Source organism: Nothobranchius furzeri, unplaced genomic scaffold (genome assembly GCF_043380555.1).
Source record: "Nothobranchius furzeri strain GRZ-AD unplaced genomic scaffold, NfurGRZ-RIMD1 Scf174, whole genome shotgun sequence".
Classification (NCBI taxonomy): Eukaryota; Metazoa; Chordata; class Actinopteri; order Cyprinodontiformes; family Nothobranchiidae; genus Nothobranchius; species Nothobranchius furzeri.
The window spans coordinates 15,001-22,500 of record NW_027223190.1 but is presented as its reverse complement, the minus strand read 5'-3'; positions in this window follow the sequence as shown (position 1 = coordinate 22,500).

Below are 7,500 nucleotides of genomic sequence, written 5' to 3'. Positions count from 1 at the left end.
GATGACCAGTAGTTGTGGTTCTCGCACCGGGACTTGGGTCAGAGTACAGCCCAAGTGGAGCACTTGTGTCGGTCTAGGGAGGCTGTGCCGGGCCCCCTGGAGGTCTAAAGGATGACCAGTAGTTGTGGTTCTCGCCCCGGGCCGTGGGTCTGAGTATGGCCCAAGTGGGGCACTTGCGTCGGACTGGGGAGGCTCTGCCGCGCCCCCTGGAGGTCAAAAGGATGACCAGTAGTTGTGGTTCTCACCCCGGGTCGTGGGTCCGAGTCTGGCCCGAGTAGAGCACTTTGGTCGGCTACCGGGGGGTGTGCCGTGCCCCCTGGAGCCATGGGAGTGAGCTCCAGCAGACTGGTATTTTTCGGAGAACCAGGCCCACACTCCTCAGACTTTGTGCCCAGGGACAGGCCACCAAAATCGGCCGCGGCTCGTGCACTTTGCCCCTGCGTTTCTCCCAGAACCAGAGCCGGAAAAATCCCAAAATTGATGCCCAGAGATAGTCGACTCTGCCTGGAATAGATTGCCACCCAAACCCGCCAACTCACGCTGGTTTTCCGATGGCCTCACCTACTAACCCGAGCATGGTCATCGCTCGCACCTTCCAAAACCTCCAGGGGCGCAGGCACTTTTCATTTACTGGCCATAAGGCCGACCGCCTTAAGCGTTAAGCGATAAGCGAAAGGCTTAGTTTGGACTTAGTTTTTGGAGCGACGAGGTCGCCGTTTTGTCAATTCTGAACCGATTTTCACGCGGTTTTCGACTGCCTGCGCCTGGGGAGCCGCCCAGAAGCCCCAGGCAGTGTTCTGGGTGGACTTCCGGACCGGTCCGGACCCGGTACCGGCCGGGGGAACCGCACCACGCCTCTCGGGCGTTTCTACACCGATTTTCGCGGGGTTTTCGACTGCATAGACGGGGCCACCTGCTGCAGGGCCCGAGGGAGGGCCTTACTGAGCTGGGTCCGACGCAGGGCCCGGTTCCTGGAGCCCGCTGGGGGGGGGGGGGGTTCTCTAAGGCTCACGGCGGGCTGCTGAGGGGCCGGATCGGATGCAGACAGGCGCTCCTCTGCCCAGGTCTTTGCTCCCCTGCCCCACTAGGAATGGAAGACACACTGCCAACAGCTTCTGGAGGGTGATGGGCCCTGCTGCAGACCAGGTCCGACCCAGGTTTCAGCTATCCCACCCCGCAGGGACTTAAAGACACACTGCCATCAGCTTCTGGAGGCTGCTGAGCTCTACTATAGAGCAGGTCCGACCCAGGTTTCAGCTCCTGCAGCCCACTAGGACTTAAACACACACTGCCATCAGCGTCTGGATGGTGATGGGCCCTGCTGCAGACCAGGTCCGACCCAGGTTTCAGCTATCCCACCCCGCAGGGACTTAAAGACACACTGCCATCAGCTTCTGGAGGCTGCTGAGCTCTACTATAGAGCAGGTCCGACCCAGGTTTCAGCTCCTGCAGCCCACTAGGACTTAAACACACACTGCCATCAGCGTCTGGATGGTGATGGGCCCTGCTGCAGACCAGGTCCGACCCAGGTATCAGCTCCTGCACCCCGCAGGGAATTGAAGACACACTGCCATCAGCTTCTGGAGGCTGCTGAGCTCTGCTATAGACCAGGTCCGACCCAGGTTTCAGCTCCTGCACCCCGCAGGGAACTAAACACACACTGCCATCTGCAACTGGAGGCTGCTGAGCCCTGCTGCAGACCAGGTCCGACCCAGGTTATGGCTCTCCCACCCCCCTGGGACTTAAACACACACAGCCATCAGCTTCTGGATGGTGATGGGCCCTGCTGCAGACCAGGTCCGACCCAGGTTTCAGCTCCTCAACCCCGCAGGGACTTAAACCCACACCGCCATCAGCTTCTGGAGGGTGATGGGCCCTGCTGCGGGCCAGGTCCGACCCAGGTTTCAGCTCTCCCACCCCGCAGGGACTTAAACACACACAGCCATCAGCTTCTGGGGGCTGCTGAGCCCTGCTGCAGACCAGGTCCGACCCAGGTTTCAGCTCTCCCACCCCGCAGGGTCTTTAACACACACACTGCCATCAGCTGCTGGAGGCTGCTGAGCTCCGCTATAGACCAGGTCCGACCCAGGTTTCTGCTCCTGCACCCCGCAGGGAATGAAAGACACACTGCCATCAGCTTCTGGAGGCTGCTGAGCCCTGCTGCAGACCAGGTCCGACCCAGGTATCGGCTCTCCAACCAGGCAGAGACTTAAACACACACACACACACACACACTGCCATCAGCTTCTGGGGGCTGCTGAGCTCTGCTGTAGACCGGGTCCGACCCAGGTTTCTGCTCCTCCACCCCGCAGGGACTTAAACACACACTGCCACCAGCTTCTGGAGGGTGATGGGCCCTGCTTTAGACCAGGTCTGACCCGGGATATAGCTCTCCCACCCCGCAGGGACTTAAACACTCACTGCCATCAGCTGCTGGAGGCTGCCGAGCTCTGCTGCAGACCAGGTCCCACCCAGGTTTCTGCTCCTGCACCCCGCAGGGACTTAAACACACACTGCCACCAGCTTCTGGAGGGTGATGGGCCCTGCTGTGGACCAGGTCCGACCCGGATATCAGCTCTCCCACCAGGCAGGGACTTAAACACACACTGCAATCAGCTGCTGGAGGCTGCTGAGCTCTACTATAGACCAGGTCCGACCCAGGTTTCAGCTCTCCCACCAGGCAGTGACTTAAAGACACACTGCCATCAGCTGCTGGAGGCTGCTGAGCTCTTCTATAGACCAGGTCCGACCCAGGTTTCAGCTCTCACACCAGGCAGGGACTTAAACACACACTGCCATCAGCTGCTGGAGGCTGCTGAGCTCTGCTATAGACCAGGTCCGACCCAGGTTTCAGCTCTCCCACCAGGCAGGGACTTAAAGACACACTGCCATCAGCTGCTGGAGGCTGCCGAGCCCTGCTGCAGACCATGTCCGACCCAGGTTTCAGCTCTCCCACCAGGCAGGGACTTAGAGGCACGCTGCCATCAGCTTCTGGAGGCTGCTGAGCTCTGCCATAGACCAGGTCCGACCGAGGTTTCAGCTCTCCCACCCCGCAGGGACTTAAACACACACTGCCATCAGCTGCTGGAGGCTGCTGAGCTCTGCTATAGACCAGGTCCGACCCGGGATATAGCTCTCCCACCCCGCAGGGACTTAAACACACACTGCCATCAGCTGCTGGAGGCTGCTGAGCTCTTCTATAGACCAGGTCCGACCCAGGTTTCAGCTCTCCCACCCCGCAGGGACTTGAACACACACTGCCATCAGCTTCTGGAGGCTGCTGAGCTCTGCTATAGACCAGGTCCGACCCAGGTTTCTGCTCCTCCACCCCGCAGGGAATTAAAGACACACTGCCATCAGCTTCTGGATGGTGATGGGCCCTGCTGCAGACCAAGTCCGACCCGGGTTACAGCTCTCCCACCAGGCAGGGAATTAAACACACACTGCCATCAGCTGCTGGAGGCTGCTGAGCTCCGCTATAGACCAGGTCCGACCCGGGTTCCTGCTCCTGCACCCCGCAGGGACCAAAACACACACACTGCCATCAGCTTCTGGAGGCTGCTGAGCTCTTCTATAGACCAGGTCCGACCCAGGTTTCAGCTCTCCCACCAGGCAGGGACTTAAACACACACTGCCATCACCTTCTGCTGGCTGCTGAGCTCTGCTGCAGACCAGGTCCGACCCAGGTTTCAGCTCCTGCACCCCGCAGGGAACTAAACACACACTGCCGTCACCTTCTGCTGGCTGCTGAGCCCTGCTGCAGACCAGGTCCGACCCAGGTTTCAGCTCCTGCACCCCGCAGTGGATTAAAGACACACTGCCATCAGGTTCTGGAGGCTGCTGAGCTCTGCTGCAGACCAGGTCCGACCCAGGTTATGGCTCTCCCACCCCGCAGGGACTTAAACACACACCGCCGTCAGCTTCTGGATGGTGATGGGCCCTGCTGCAGACCAGGTCCGACCCACGTTTCAGCTCTCCCACCCCGCAGGGGATGAAACACACACTGCCATCAGCTTCTGGAGGCTGCTGAGCTCTGCTAAAGACCAGGTCCGACCCAGCTTTCAGCTCTCCCACCAGGCAGGGAGTTAAAGACACACTGTCATCGGCTTCTGGAGGGTGCTGAGCCCTGCTGCACACCAAGTCTGACCCAGGTTTCAGCTCATCCACCCCGCAGGGACCTAAACACACACTGCCATCAGCTTCTGAGTGGTAATGGGCCCTGCTGCAGACCAGGTCCGACCCAGGTTTCAGCTCCTCCACCCCGCCATCACCAGCTGGAGGCTGGCTGCTGCTCCTGCACCCTGCCATCAGCTGCTGGAGGCTTCTGTTCCTCCACCCCGCCATCAGCAGCTGGAGGCTGGCTGCTGGAGGCTGGCTGCTGCTCCTCCACCCCGCCATCACCAGCTGGAGGCTGGTTGCAGCTCCTGCACCCCGCCATCAGCTGCTGGAGGCTGCCTGCAGCCCCTGCACCCCGCCATCAGCTGCTGGAGGCTGGCTGCAGCTCCTGCACACCGCCATCAGCTGCTGGAGGCTGCCTGCAGCTCCTGCACCCCGCCATCAGCTGCTGGAGGCTGGCTGCTGCTCCTGCACCCCGCCAGCAGCTGCTGGAGGCTGGCTGCTGCTCCTCCACCCAACCATCAGCTGCTGGACGCTGGCTGCTGCTCCTGCACCCCGCCATCAGCTGCTGGAGGCTGGCTGCTGCTCCTCCACCACCCAACCATCAGCTGCTGGACGCTGGCTGCAGCTCCTCCACCCCGCCATCAGCTGCTGGTGGCTGGCTGCAGCTCCTTCACCCCGCCATCAGCTGCTGGTGGCTGGCTGCAGCTCCTTCACCCCGCCATCACCAGCTGGAGGCTGGCTGCTGCTCCTGCACCCCGCCATCAGCTGCTGGAGGCTGCCTGCAGCTCCTGCGCCCCGCCATCAGCTGCTGGAGGCTGGCTGCTGCTCCTGCACCCTGCCATCAGCTGTTCGAGGCTGGCTGCAGCTCCTCCACCCCACCATCACCAGCTGGAGGCTGGTTGCAGCTCCTGCACCCCGTCATCAGCAGCTGGAGGCTGCCTGCTGCTCCTGCACCCCGCCATCAGCTGCTGGAGGCTGCCTGCAGCTCCTGCACCCCGCCATCATTTGCTGGAGGCTGGCTGCAGCTCCTGCAACCCGCCATCAGCTGCTGGAGGCTGGCTGCTGCTCCTCCACCCCACCATGACCTGCTGGAGGCTGGCTGCAGCTCCTTCACACCGCCATCAGCTGATGGATGCTGGCTGAACGCTGGAGGCTGGCTGCTGCTCCCACACACCGCCATCAGCTCCTGGAGGCTGGCTGGCTGCTGGAGGCTGTCTGCTGCTGCTCCTCCACCCCGCCATCACCAGCTGGAGGCTGGCTGCTGGAGGCTGGCTGCAGCTCCTGCACCCCACCATCAGCTGCTGGAGGCTGGCTTCTGCTCCTCCACCCCGCCATCAGCTGCTGGGGGCTGGCTGCTGGAGGCTGGCTGCAGCTCCTCCACCCCGCCATCACCAGCTGGAGGCTGGTTGCAGCTCCTGCACCCCGCCATCAGCTGCTGGAGGCTGCCTGCTGCTCCTGCACCCCGCCATCAGCTGCTGGAGGCTGCCTGCACCTCCTGCACCCCGCCATCAGCTGCTGGAGGCTGGCTTCTGCTCCTCCACCCCGCCATCAGCTGATGGAGGCTGCCTGCTTCTCCACCCCGCCATCACTAGCTGGAGGCTGGCTGCTGGAGGCTGGCTGCAGCTCCTCCACCCCGCCATCAGCTGCTGGAGGCTGCCTGCAGCTCCTGCACCCCGCCATCACCAGCTGGAGGCTGGCTTCTGCTCCTCCACCCCGCCATCAGCTGATGGAGGCTGCCTGCTTCTCCACCCCGCCATCACTAGCTGGAGGCTGGCTGCTGGAGGCTGGCAGCAGCTCCTCCACCCCGCCATCAGCTGCTGGAGGCTGGCTTCTGCTCCTGCACCCCGCCATCAGCTGCTGGAGGCTGGCTGCTGCTCCTCCACCCAACCATCAGCTGCTGGACGCTGGCTGCAGCTCCTCCACCCCACCATCAGCTGCTGGACGCTGGCTGCAGCTCCTCCACCCCGCCATCAGCTGCTGGAGGCTGCCTGCAGCTCCTGCACCCCGCCATCAGCTGCTGGAGGCTGCCTGCAGCTCCTGCACCCCGCCATCACCAGCTGGAGGCTGGCTTCTGCTCCTCCACCCCGCCATCAGCTGATGGAGGCTGCCTGCTTCTCCACCCCGCCATCACTAGCTGGAGGCTGGCTGCTGGAGGCTGGCTGCTGCTCCTCCACCCAACCATCAGCTGCTGGACGCTGGCTGCAGCTCCTCCACCCCACCATCAGCTGCTGGACGCTGGCTGCAGCTCCTGCACCCCGCCATCAGCTGCTGGAGGCTGGCTTCTGCTCCTCCACCCCGCCATCAGCTGCTGGAGGCTGCCTGCTGCTCCTGCACCCCGCCATCAGCTGCTGGAGGCTGGCTGCTGCTCCTGCACCCCGCCATCAGCTGCTGGAGGCTGGCTGCTGGAGGCTGGCTGCAGCTCCTCCACCCCACCATCAGCTGCTGGACGCTGGCTGCAGCTCCTCCACCCCACCATCAGCTGCTGGACGCTGGCTGCAGCTCCTGCACCCCGCCATCAGCTGCTGGAGGCTGGCTTCTGCTCCTCCACCCCGCCATCAGCTGACGGAGGCTGCCTGCTTCTCCACCCCGCCATCACTAGCTGGAGGCTGGCTGCTGGAGGCTGGCTGCAGCTCCTCCACCCCACCATCAGCTGCTGGACGCTGGCTGCAGCTCCTGCACCCCGCCATCAGCTGCTGGAGGCTGGCTTCTGCTCCTCCACCCCGCCATCAGCTGACGGAGGCTGCCTGCTTCTCCACCCCGCCATCACTAGCTGGAGGCTGGCTGCTGGAGGCTGGCTGCAGCTCCTCCACCCCGCCATCAGCTGCTGGAGGCTGGCTGCTGCTCCTGCACCCCGCCATCAGCTGCTGGACGCTGGCTGCAGCTCCTCCACCCCGCCATCACCAGCTGGAGGCTGCCTGCTGCTCTTCCACCCCGCCATCAGCTGATGGACGCTGGCTGCAGCTCCTCCACCCCGCCATCAGCTGCTGGAGGCTGGCTGGCCGCTGGAGGCTGGCTGCTGCTCCCACACACCGCCATCAGCTGCTGGAGGCTGGCTGGCTGCTGGAGGCTGGCTGCTGCTGCTCCTCCTCCCCGCCATCACCAGCTGGAGGCTGGCTGCTGCTCCTACACCCCGCCATCAGCTGATGGAGGCTGCCTGCTCCTCCGCCCCGCCATCACCAGCTGGAGGCTGGCTGCTGGAGGCTGGCTGCAGCTCCTTCACCCCGCCATCACCAGCTGGAGGCTGGCTTCTGCTCCTGCACCCCGCCATCAGCTGCTGGAGGCTGGCTTCTGCTCCTCCACCCCGCCACCAGCTGCTGGAGGCTGGCTGCTGCTCCTGCACCCCGCCAGCAGCTGCTGGAGGCTGGCTGCTGCTCCTCCACC